Raw genomic sequence first — 13,887 nt, 5'->3', positions numbered from 1 at the left:
AACGTGACAATGTCATAACAAAAGAACGTTTGCATACTTTTATGAATAAAATTGAATTATCACTATTTTGCATGAATACAAAGGAGTAAAATAAAATTTAAGATTTATTGATAAATGTACATTTATTTGCGCTCATTAATTCAAATATTATTAGCGGGACAATGAGTTATGCTGTTTCGTGCGTGCATCCTGCGTTCATCGATTTATAGGACGTTGTCCCGTCAAAAAATTATGTGTCTGTGCCTCAAAATTCTGCATCTATTTGGTAACAATTTTTCTAATAGGCAAGTAGATCAGCTCTGTGTACATACGTCGTCGACTTTGTAGTTTTAAGATATGCATTTACTTACGAAGTTTTTCTATATTACGAGGGACAGTTAAATGGTACACAGGAAGCACACAGCACAGCTGGGGTTCCAACCTTCAACCTCAAGTCTAAGGCCTACTAGAATTGGCCATTGCTGTTCCACGCAAAAAGAGGTCTATTTGTGAACTTATTTCATATTAGTTAATTTATTTTATTTTATTTGTGTACTTGAATTGAAAGTTGATTGCGAACGAACGAAAAGGCATTTTATTTTGTTATTCATTATCTTATTGTGTAATTTTGAACTGAACTAATCCATTAATTATAATCTAATCATTGGTTGCATTAAGCAATGAAAAAATCACTTCGCGTTATGTTTCGTAGCTAAGGTATTTGCCGTGTATTAAGGGATTTTAGCATGATTCCTATTTCATCTAATCGTTCCTGGTACGGTCGTTTCTGTTTTGTCTGTAACCACATAAAATATTAACATCACAGTATTAGTATTAGGCCTATACTGAGATCAAGCGTTCGACATGTGTTCGATAATCATAATAGATTGATGGGAGAGTCACCTGATGGCCTTAAAAAAGGTTACCAATACGGGTACAATTTCGTATACTGCCTCGATATCCGAAGAAATGCTTGCTCAATTCGTAAAATATCTTCTTTCATTAAAAAAAATAAACCTTCCAGAAACGAGCCTCCTTGCCGTGTGACTGTTTCACTCATCCTCAGATGGAGCTACTATATATTGCCCTCTGTATTATGTACTTGTGTTTTACGATATTTAAATAATGATTACCACTGGTTGGATTTCCGCTTCCCTCGAGAAAAACTTGAATGATTTCTCCATAGCAAAGTATATAATTTCTACGAAACTTATGAAACTTGCTCCAAGAAATAGGCCAGCTGCGCCTCCAAATGATACTGTAAGTTACGAAATTTTTTAAATTCATCACAAATAATTTTGAAGGAAAACATGGTGGAGAAAGCATGCCTTAGATCTAAAAACACGTAGGGCACGGAAGGATCACCTATCTTCTGATGAACGTTGACCAACAACAGAACAACTGACTAACAAGCATCACGTGGTTGTTGCAAATTTTAGCAGCTGCAGATGTACGATACTCGACAAGAATAATATTATGTATGCGTGAATAGGTGTAAGTAATATTTAAGATGTTGTTTTATAACAATAAATCAGTTTGAATATTGTTCTGTCTTATTCATTTCTAGCTTCCTCTCAAAGTGGCGAAGACGTCTTCAAGCCCTTTATTATCGTGGTGATACCCGATAGCTTTGAGATAATCCCACCACCTTGAAACTTTGATCCTAAACGTAGGCCTCCGTCTGTTATCTTCGTCCGCTTGGCGGAGGTGTTAGCGTACATCTGTAGGGCTTAGCGTTTGTTAGGTTCTCAGATATTCATATATTGATTTGTCTAGTGAAGCATGCAATACATACACTACATATATGTACATACTATACAGATACTCCAGACATTTATAATCTAGTTTAAATACATATTTCACAGTCCGCTGGCTGGCAAGCTGTACCTACTTGTCTATTAAGGGAAATTATGGTACCGCCACCAGTTTATTTAAAGAGCTCATCATTCATGCATATTATGTCAACCTGTAAAAATTATAGACTTGGAATGTTACTGGACTTTCTGTGATCACATTTAATCCTCTTTCGTTCGTTGAAAAAAAAAACATCGTGAGGAAACCGTCCCAAAAAGTCAACTACGCGTGTAAAACTATAATCTAAATATCGTTTGCAAAAAAAACCAAGACATACCAACTAAATCTTCGAAGTGAAAGACAATTTCGCGTGTGTAGCGCGTCCTTGGAGCCTCAACTGATAGTCTTAAGGCACCTCTGTCTTGAAACGGCCCTTTGCCCCTAAAATGACCAAAAATATTTTTTTTTAATTTATTTTTCCAGAATAATACAAGGTTTTCATGGTGCATTCGAAAACCGCTTGTATCAATATATTAATAGAAATATTAGATGCTCAATTGGTTTTTTTGTCATCTCGAAAAAGTGCTCGACTAAAGACATTTTTTCCTTTTTTCTGTTTCGACTTTGACTGACTCTGACGACTGACGAAAACGTAACACATCATACATAATACTGCGTTATCCCAGAAACATCTTCTAAAGTTGAGAACATGCCAAAGAGGAATGGAAAGATGCACGATGGGTGTAACACTTAGACATCGAAGAAGAGCAGAAGATGAGATCGGCGACCAAAGTACAGGACAGGAAAGAAAATAAGGAAATTGTAATGGCGCTGCCGCGGCCGGATGACCGGGCACATGCTGAGAGATAGCAGGTTGAAATGGACAAAAATAATTACAGAATGGCAACCACGCGATGGAAAAAGGAAAAGAGGAAGACAGAACAAGAGATGGGCAGACGATATAAAGAGAACAGGAGGTACAACTTGGACAAGAAAAGCTAACATCAGAAAAGATTGGAAGCAGCTGGAAGAGGCCCATGTGTCACAGGACACGCTCATTACCCAAAAAGTTTTATTTATGTATTAGAATTAAGGTTTTTTATGTAACTTAAATAAGTGTTAATATATCATACTGGGTATCAGCAATAAAGGCTTAATAATAATACATAAGGCTGTATATATGTAACATAGCTATCATTTTCAAAATACATTAAATTTTTTGGTAAACTACTAATAAAATAAAAATACTAGTTACAGCTGGCAGGCACATGGCAAGAGGACCAGAAAAATGGAACAGGAAAGTACTAAATTTGGTTCCTAAGGCAAAATAACCAAAAAAGAGGAGGAGAATTTAGAAGGATTAGGATTAGACCAGGTTATGGAAACAGCTGATATATGGCGGAGAGTAACACTGTGCAGACCGAAACGGCGGGTTTTGGAGGTGAAACATAAGAAAGTGTTTAAGTGAAAAGGTATCTGAAATAAAAACCTCAATTACCCGTAAAATAGAGATGTCATACCATATCTTATCCTCCACGAATTTCTCCTTGAACTCGGCGTGGAGGCAGGAGGCCTGGCAGTTGCATTTGATGCCTCCGAAGTTAGCCAGTCTCTTGCTGTACTTCGACAAACACCACATTCCCGCGGGGTTGCAGAACGGACCAGCTGTCGACAATACTGAATTTAAACTTATTCAAAATATGTCTTAATTTTTTTTATCGCTATGCTATGAATCATTTTCGTGATATTTTAAAATATCCTTCCTTGTTGCAGTTTGTTTCAAGAATATCTTTCAAGTTGTGGAATTTTCTTAACTTCCTCAATATCATCATGTAGCGATATCTACAAATCTGCGCTTACAAATCACTGCGTCATACCCTGATGATCGTATTCTGGCTTGTTTATACAGAACTAAGTGATACCACCATGGACAATCTCAATGCCTAAGGACTCGCGAGTGCGTTGCGCTCCTTGCTACACTCCTTACTTGAAGGACCCTAAGTCGAATTGGTTCGGAAACACTTCTGTGGGCAGCTGGTAGCGGTGGTGCGTGGCAAAAACTACCTTGAATAATGCTGGGTTGTGGAACGGCAGACGTCGAGGTGATTTTTATCATTATGATAGTATCCTCTTAAAAAGGAACTCACACGTTTGTGGAATACCCAAAGGAGACAATCACAGACAGTTATAGACGCAACAGGAACAGTAGCTAAAAGTACTTAATAAATTCAACTACTAAATTCTAAAGATCCTTCTCCAAAAACAGGCCGCCACCTCAACTAAAATCAATAAATTACGTTGTGAAAATTTCAATAAATCTTTATAAGAACTCTGTGTGACTTTAAGATTTTCGTTTGTCTGGAATAAATTGCAATTATTAAAGTTTACCACATCATACATAGTACTAAATCTACGGTATTAGTTACAAAATCCAAAATATGTGATAATTTAGGTAAATAAAAATACCAGAAAATGTTTGATACGCAGAAAAAAATATTACCAACAAAATAGCGCATTAGGTTCGATATAGGCACCAATTCTTTTCTTTGAAACCGCTCAGCCCACTGATTAATATATCTACCTCGGGATAAGTACTGTTTAATCCGTTAAAATCGCGAATAATTGAAAAGGTAAGCGCTTCATTAAATAATTGTTTGTTTATATATTTCTCGTAAAGGTTCTATTTAAGTTTGTTAACGAGTAAAATAGCTGAAGCACTGAAGGAAAAGAATATCAAACTGATCTTAGATAAAAAAATTACCAACGAAACATTTGGATGAACATAAATAAAATAAACTATAAAAATACACATTGCCTATGAAAAATTTGCAGGCGTTAATTTTTACCTTCGTAAAAATAGTAAAATGGCCGACAACCACACAGTTCCAATGCGAGGCGGCTGCGACACGACAGACGACACATTTGTGTACTATACACCTGGAAAACATACTTTATTTTATATAGAAGTGAATATAACACAACATTAATGAAAAACATGGCAAATACGTTTTACCTAAACTACAAACTCATTAGAAATTAATAAATAGAAAATAAAAACAAATTTTAAAATTATGGTCCCTGTGGCAGTGTACTCTCAATGCTTTGAGATACTTATTCGTTGAGGAAAGCACCAGCTCTGGCGTCACCGGTGCTACCAGGCGCCAACTTAAATCTTTAATTAGGGTCTGCACTAAGAGTCTCTAACGGTCTATGTGACCTACAGATCAAACCGGCTCATGGTGACTTATATAATGGAAAATTACCCTTGGGAGATTATATGGCTAGATGATCAATATGGACAAAATGAGTCACGTCATAGAAAGGACCAAAAGGCTAACGGCGACCCCAAATATGATGGAAGGACCATTCCAATTGCTGCACCACACAAGCCACTTGTAGCCTGGGTTGTGAAATGAAAAAAATATTTTAATGGAGGGGGTTGCTCCTAAAACTATAACTTATATTTTATTTATTAACACTTCATTGTACATAATATAAAAATAAAACATAATTAAATCAAATGGAGGGCAACTGGCGGCCTTATTGCTTTCGAGCAATCTCTTCCAGGCAAACATTGTGTGAAGAGAAAAAAAACGTATTAAATTAGATAAGGTAGACAAGAAGTGCAAAAATACATATTTATTTATTTGGAAACAAATCTATAGGTACAATAAAAAAGTTAAAATAAACACATTGCATGTATCCACAAAAAGTTTCACTAATAAACAATGTGATACAGAGAAAAGTATTTCCGAACCAATTCGACTTAGGGTCCTTCAAGAAAAGAGCGCACAAGTTCTTAAAAGGCTGGCAACGCACTCGTGAGTCCTCTGGCATTGAGAATGTCCATGGGCGGCAATATCACTTAACATTAGGTGATCCTCCTGCCCGTTTGCCCCCTATTTTATAAAAAAAAAGCAAAACAAAACAAAACATGACACCACACAATTTATAAAATCGTAAAACGACAAACATACCTGTAGCTGTAATAAAGAAGAAAGATACAAGGATTATGACATTAGCTCTTGTTTTAAATTATTTTTAAATGAAGCAGTAGAGGAGTGCGAAAAGGGTCGATGTTATCCACAGAATCTAAAGCAGAACTCACCAGGCTCGCGGAACCCAATGTAACCATTTTTGGTTTTTCGCAACTGTGATCCGGAAGGTTAAAAACTTACACATTAAGACAAAACTAAACTTGAACAAAAAAAACAAACTAAACTAATAAAAATGAAAAACAAAAAGTAAAAAGTGCACATGAATTTTATGTTAGTATACAGTAACTAAAAGTTTTATTCTTTCTGTGTAAATCATTCAAGTTTGTAGTGTGATCCCGCGTCGCGCGTGTGGTTGCAAATCTTCTGTCCTGCGCGGGAGCATGAATAACGGTCCCCTCCTCCTACGTAGTGTTTAGAAAATGTATGCGTTAAGGACAGGAAATACGAAGAAAGAGGACCAAAAGCCTTACAGATAGTATGGCATGAACAAAGTTCGTTATTGTTAAATTTTGTCATACAAAGTATTGAACATTAAAGGAATATTCCGGTATATACCTGTCTTCCTTCCTCGCTCTCATCATGATAAAGACAGGATCTACGTCTTGAAGACAGTTCTCTTACACCATGACCAGTGCGAGTTTCTGTCACGGTCAGCTCTATGAAACGGTTTAGAGACGGATACACTTTGCCGGTCCTGTCTGACGTCTTTGCCACGTCGTATGGTGAGTGAATGTAGTACTGAAATCATAACTCAAGATCTGGAGCACAGATGTTACTGCTGAGCAAAGAGCAGTGTTGGCCCAGTGGCTTCAGAGTGCGTCTCTCATCTCTGAGGTCGTAGGTTCTATGCCCGGCTGTGCGCCAATGGACTTTATATCTGCGCATTTAACATTCGTTCTTCGTGAGAAAACCGGCTTGCTTTTGACCCAAAAACTCGACGGCGTGTGTCAGGCACATGAGGCTGATCACCTACATAGATTGAAAAATTATTATGATACAGTAATCTGTAATGTAGCACCGCTGATTTATTTTATTTCATGGTGTTATTGCCAGCAACTACAATCAAAATAGATAAGAAACTACTTGAATTACATTACATGGATGGATATGAAGAGTCGTGCATGTGGAGTTTTGAAAGATATAGTCATGACACAGTTGCAGTTCATGTTGTCAATTAGCTGACGATAACAAGCCCTTTAACGCTGAAAAGATCGTAGGCTGACACACAGATGTCGCTACCAGTAGAAGTTAATTTAATCTGATTTTTAGTCTAGCCTAACCTTCAAAGACACGTGCATAAATTCGAGAACTGTCGCATTAAGTTAAGTAGTTTGTAAGATACTTTGAATGGAGGAACTTTTGTTTGTTTTAATGGATAAAAAGGAATTTCGTGTGTTAATAAAGCATGCTTTTTGGCAAAAAAATAGTACATATAGATGTTTCGCTCTCGAAAGCATCTAGTAATCAAATGTAATTCTATAAAACAAAGATTATTCTATGTTGTTAGCACACTTTCAGCACACCTAATAAGATTTTTTTACGTAGGCTATCAGGCTCACGATCTGTAGCCAGTGGGGGAGTGTCTGGGACCTTTAAAAACTTTATTAGATGAAACTAGGTCTGGTGAACTTGGCGTCTCCGGTAGGGCCCGGTGAGAATAATCATTTGCATGCTAGTTTAATATGACTGAACCCTTAGTATTCAAAGGATTTATTTAGTATATTCTTTTGTCCAAAAAAAAACGAAAACATATAGACAATGGGCGGGCATATAGCAACATGAAAAGACTTTAAGGACAGATATTGAAAGGACCAAGGTATGGAGAAGAGGGGAACATGAACAGGTGGATAGAAGAAATAGAAGCGTCAGCAGAAAGCTGGAAAACGCCTTTACCCATAACGGGGTTCCGATTAATGGTACAGGAAGTTAGGATAATGAGTAACAAAAGAAAAGGGATATAACAAATGTAAAATGTATATTTAACATATGTAATGATTCGAAATAAACTGGGTTTATTATTATCGTAAATTTTACTGGGCTTGTTTTTTATTCTAGTCTCTTTGATAACGAATAAGTTATTACTCACATATGATGTTTTCGTCACTTCAAATATAACATAACAAACTGTATCTGTGTAGTGACAGGTGATGGGCGTATTTGTTGAATTTCCTTGCAATTTTCTGAAAATGAGTCACAGTTATAAATCAGTCCTGTTGTGACTGACAGACGCCTTTTTGGGGCTGAGGTCCAGTCGGGACTTAGGGCAGAGTTTGAAGAAATCTTATGCTTTTTGACATACAGGAAACATCGTTGGTAACCTTCATACGTTTGTTATTTTGTCAGTTAAAAGTTAATTAAATAATCGATATTAATCATTAAAATACAGTATTATATATTATACCTACATAGAAATAATAATTATTAAAAATGGATAAATAGATCTAAAATTTAAAAAGTCTGGTTCCTGTGGCAGTGTACTTTTAACGCTGGAAGCATTTCCTCGCTGTAACGTACACTTATTCGTTGAGCGAGGAGAGCACCAGCTCTGTGGTCATCCGAAATATCATATTGGCACCTAGTAAAATGTTTAGTCAGCCCCTGTGCACTTGAACCTCCAAAGGAAACATATTCAAAGTTGGCGGAAAGACTTTTATATTTAAGCCGTTAATATTTTACGCTGCTGCCGCGACAGCTTTTGTGTTGTCCGTGAGAGGCGAGATGATGATTGAACTCATTCACTATTAACTGACTTCAAAAAAGAAGTTGGATAATATGATTGGACACCAAGCGTTTGTTTTTGACTTTATTGTTAACTATACAATGTTTGTAAAACACATATATTACTGTATATAGATATTGTTCGTAAGAATGACGAGTCGTAATTAACAGATTTATAAAAACCCAAAAGGGTACAGGGATTATAAAAATAATCAATATTCAACGTGTTGTATGATTTTTAATACTAACATAAGCGCTAAGTCCGCGGTTGCCACGGAGTTGGTTACATAACACGTTCCACTCTCTGTCATCACCGGTACCCATTGGAAGGTTACTGGCTGTGATGATGAGATCTTCATCAGTAACTCTGGCATCACCTGAAGATTAACATTTCAAATGTTTGTATGTATTTAACATTTAGTAAAAGTTTTTTTTTTTCCAATAAAATTCAGGAAAGAGTTCGAGTGAATGAATATAGTAATTCTGGCTAAAAATTTAATATTATAGTAATCTTCAATATTTGTCTTAGTGTTCTATAATATGTTGACACTATGTTCGTGGGTCCGAAATACAGCACTTGCACATGTGCATAACTTTCACCTAAAACATGAACTCCCGTAGCTGGGCGCTCGCAATGCCCTCTCTCTTCTTCCTTCAGGACCTTGGTACAGCCGAATATGTACTTAATTACCTCAACAGCCAATCCAAAAAGGTCTACATCAAGACTATCATCATCTTTGTACTTGTCATAGTCCTGGAGATGGAACAGGTCCGAATTGGCCACGGCTAAAACGAAGTTAGCATAATAGGTATATCTTTCGTCACCTGGACACAGATTCCATCGTTTTTTAATTGCTTTTATCATTTTTATTGGATCAGTTCGATTCTGAAAATGAAAATTATAAATTAACTTCCAAATTGAACGAATTTGCGAATCGGAAGCTGGAGTTCAGTTAAGTTGCGAGTTTTGTATTATCTATATTAACTACAAATTTGTTGAATTTTAATATATAATAAGATTGTAAAACAATCGAGTGACGTTATAGTCTATAAGGTGGATGGGCAGAGGCGAAGAAAACACGGAGAAACTGATGATGGTTGGTAACACAGAAGACAAAAGAGACGCCAACCAGAATGACTGAATGGAAATGGAGCTGGACCTAAACCGGTGCAAACAGATTGTCCACTCCGGATGTCTCCTTGCTGACCACGATGTTCAGACATGAGCTACCGAAAATAAAGAGACATAACGCGAACAGCCTTATGTGCCTGATTTTTTTACACAACGGGCGGGAAAGCAAATTGACAATACTATTCATGATAATACAGCTTTAAAAATTAAAGCTAATCTTAATAGCCTTAAATTATATATATAAGTTGCTAATAGCGGAAGAGATATGTTAAAAAGAAAATTGTTAAATAAATTTAAAGACAGGTCGTTTGATTTCAGGAGGTAAGGAGTTCCAAAGCAGGGCTTTGCACAATAACAGTAGAATGATATGATTCAATGTTATGAGTAGGAGTTTAAAGAATTAGACTGTTAATTTTGGTGACAATCTTTTCAATATTTTTTTATTATTTTCTATTAGCCTACTAAGGTATCCAACCTAATAAACCAATGGCACTACAATTGGCCTTAGAAACAAAATCTTTGGGTTGACAAGACAAGAGCAGAGATGCAGGTTTCCTCACGAGAGAGTAAATTCCATTGGTGTGATTTGAAGACGCAAACTCAGGGATTTTTATTTATTTACAAAAACATTTGCGATATGCGAAAGCTGTGTTTAAAGTGGGCGCCGCACGAGCTCACAATCGACGTAAACAACAACGAATTGATGATTCTGAGCAGTTTTTGAAGTTTTTTAATCGTAATAAATCCAAATTTAAGTTGATAAAAAAATAACTAACTATCTAACAGATAATAGAACTTTTGTTAGTATACTCAACGGGCAATAAAAAAGGTCATTCGTTAACTAAAGTTATACATTGAATCATATGTGTCCTTGGCTATAGATTATAAGGGAATGTTATTTGTATATCTATATCCACCCTATTTACACACTGTATACGTGCTAATGATAATATAAATATATACCAAGACGTAATGCGACAGAATGGCCATCTAAAGTTCTAATATGTAACTACTAAACGTAATACATCAACTAATAGCGTATATTTTTTCTCGTTCTCCCTTTCTCACTCTCTCTCAATCGGTGTCAATCTCTCTCTCCCTTTTCTTCGATAAAAACGCTGCACATGTTCGTGACATATGCCCAAAGAAGTTACCCTTCAAAAATTACAGACGAACAAGCTAAACAATTACATATTAGAAGAGTTGAATAGTTCACAGACTGACACACACATGAGCCCCTAACCTCATAATTATAACATTCCCTCACGCAGCCACAATATTAAAGAAAACTGTACCATGTACAAAATTTTACAGTAAAAATCTGTAATTGGTCATAAATCAGTACGTAATCTAAAGAAAGTAACTACGTTAAGAAAACTTTATTTAATGTATTCTTAGTCATATCCGAGTACGAATATATTACCCCAGGGCAAAGAGTGATGGCTGGTAAGCTGTATTGCCATCCTCGGTAATCCTTTTCCAGTGTCACCACCGTGGGGTTGTCATTATAACGTTGCAATTGCCCGAGGGAAACGCTTAAAGCTGCCCACACTGCGCCTATAGTTATAGCGGTCCAAAGCAAACTGAAAATATCAAATAATAAGTGATTCGTCATGATACATGTTTCTACAGTAATTTTATTATGCTTCTTGCTGATAATGCCATAATACGCCGACAGCGGTATAATGTGACGATGAGAAACTGGCAAAAGACCACGTGGCTGTTCACCAACCAGATAGTCCAGATGCTTCCTTGCTGAGCAAGACGCTCAGAAATGAGCTGCCGATTGAAGAGAGATTGCTGATATACGAACGCAAATTACATGTCAAGATAATCTAAAAGTTAGACTTTTATTACCGATTAAAAAAATGACTAATTTTTGTTAGTTTAATATATACAGGGCGTCCCAAAGTTATGGGACATGAAGGGAAAGTACCTGAAACATCGTAGATAGTTGTTAAGTGTTTTACTGAACTGACTTTAAGATATTTTTAAAAGTTAGTCATTCTGCATTCGAAGACTTTCTTAAAATTACTTGCCTTGTCTGAGAATCGAACTGACTTAAATATAAAAAAAATATACCTATTTTTATGTTACCAATCGAAAGAATGGCCAAGGACTAATAACTCTTCTTAAGTAACATAGTATATTAAAAGAAAGGAACAGCGTTAATCATTTGAATCAAACTAAAAATATACATGAAAACGTGATCGGCTGCCAGTTGATTTTCCCAATACCAATACTTACTTGTTTATATATTACTATACTAATTATTAGGTCCTTACATATGAAATTGGCGTTTTGTATGGGAGGAACAAAAAGTCGAATATTTTTAAATATAATATATTTAATTAATCAAAGTATGAACTATTGTTTTCTATGCACTTTTGCCATCCCATGCTCCAAACAGATTACCATTTTTTTTCGAAATTTGGACAACTTGCAAGGGAAAAAAAAATAACTCTGATGGGGCAGCCCAAATCGCCTTCACAGATTTTATTGATACCCGTCCGACTGTTTTTTTTTAGTAAAGGGATCAATGAACTACCTATGAGATGGAAATAATGCATAGAAAACAATGGTTCATACTTTGATTAATTAATTATATTATATTTAAAAATATTCGACTTTTTGTTCCTCCCATACAAAACGCCAAATTTGCCATAGCCGTCTCCTTACACCAGGCGCTAATCGATGCTTTGATTAGCGTCTGAAAGACAGTTGGTCATCCCAGAGATGGTCCTTTCTCTCTACATATAAGTATCGCAAAGAAATGCTGCCATTATTAAAGTTGCAAGGTGCCACAGAGATCGTTGGTTCTTCCGGAACATTTTGCATTTATTTTAGGATTATTTTATTTTCAGATTAAGTTTAGCCTTAGTTTTATGCATTTTTTTAAGAGCTGTATCGGCTCAGACTCATCCTTGAGGTCGTGCATCAATGGGCTTTCGTAGAGATCCAATATCGATGGCATGTGTCACAGAAGGCTGATCACCTACTAACTTAAAATTATCACGGCACTGATACAGAAATCCTAGGCCCCAAACGTTTGTAGTTATCGTACATTTAGTTCCAAAGAATATTAAAAAGCAAATCTTACCGCTCACACCAATGACGATGCGGCATGGCCACATGATTCAGCCCATGTACACTTGTGAGTAGACAGAAATGTCTCCCGCATTTTATTAGTTTTTTAACGATTCTTTTAGTACGACTATGTTTTCTGTTAATTTTCATATCAGATAAAAACACTTATTAAAATATAGTTTAGTTCATGCCAATGTTATTTCATTTGGTAAGTTACATTTGTGACAAACAATGAAAGAATTGTTTACCTAAATTACAAGAAATTTTCTAATAATAATACTTTAACACTTATATTATTTGTTTGACAAAGTCCACCTCCAAATCCCGTCATTCCCGTCTTCACTGTGCCACTCTCCTTAATATTTCCTTAATTACCTCCTTTTAATCCTTTTAAATTACAGTAAACAATATAATTTAAGCTATAGGCACCAATTACCCACCACAAAAACATCACACAAATGTATGTTTCACTCATAGTGCGTGTCAATATTAATGTTTCATAATGCAATAGTCGTGTTAATCTCTATTCGTGTGGAACTTTCATTAAAGCACTATTATATTATACAAAATTAATGTTATCTAAAAATATCTGTTTAGATTACATTTTAATATTGAACTGACACGGTTCATGTGGGAGTTCCAAATTTTTCAATTCCAAACAGCTGAAGATACGATACACCAACATGTCACAAGAATTATATTATGTATGTGTGAATAGGTGTAAGTAATATTTAAGATATTGTTTTATAATAGATCAGATTTGAACATTGTTCTGTCTTTAGTATCGTCTTTTGTTAACCATAGCTTTTACACATTAAGAACAGCATGTATATCCGTTCAAAAAGTGTTTTTCTTATTGATTTCTCGCTTCCTCTCAAAGCCCTTTATTATCGTGGTAGTAGCTTTGAGATAACCCCCACCACCTTGATACTTAGATCCTACACGTAGGGCTCGGTCTGTTATCTTAGGCCGTGCGCAGGTGTTAGCGTACATCTGTAGGGTTTAGTATTGTTAGGTTTTTAGGTCTCACCCTGTCCTATATTCAGTTGTCTAGTGCAGCTTGCAATACATACACTACATATACTATACAGATACTCCTGACATTTTACATATACATTTAAATACAGATTTCAGTCCGCTGGCTATATCTATACATTAATATGTGAAGGAAAAACTTGA

At 35.8% G+C, this 13,887-nt stretch overlaps 1 long non-coding RNA gene across 1 annotated transcript; it reads right to left on the bottom strand.

The window, feature by feature from the left end:
* Positions 1 to 747: 747 nt before the first annotated feature.
* Positions 748 to 2,206, bottom strand: LOC123718240. Its single transcript, XR_006754942.1, has 3 exons — positions 2,111 to 2,206; positions 1,113 to 1,237; positions 748 to 775 (listed from the first exon to the last, which is right to left on the bottom strand). It is a non-coding gene; the product is annotated as an uncharacterized LOC123718240 (long non-coding RNA).
* Positions 2,207 to 13,887: the final 11,681 nt, after the last annotated feature.

The sequence above is a fragment of the Pieris brassicae genome, chromosome 14 (genome assembly GCF_905147105.1).
Source record: "Pieris brassicae chromosome 14, ilPieBrab1.1, whole genome shotgun sequence".
NCBI lineage: Eukaryota > Metazoa > Arthropoda > Insecta > Lepidoptera > Pieridae > Pieris > Pieris brassicae.
This window is presented reverse-complemented; position numbering and strand designations above follow the sequence as displayed.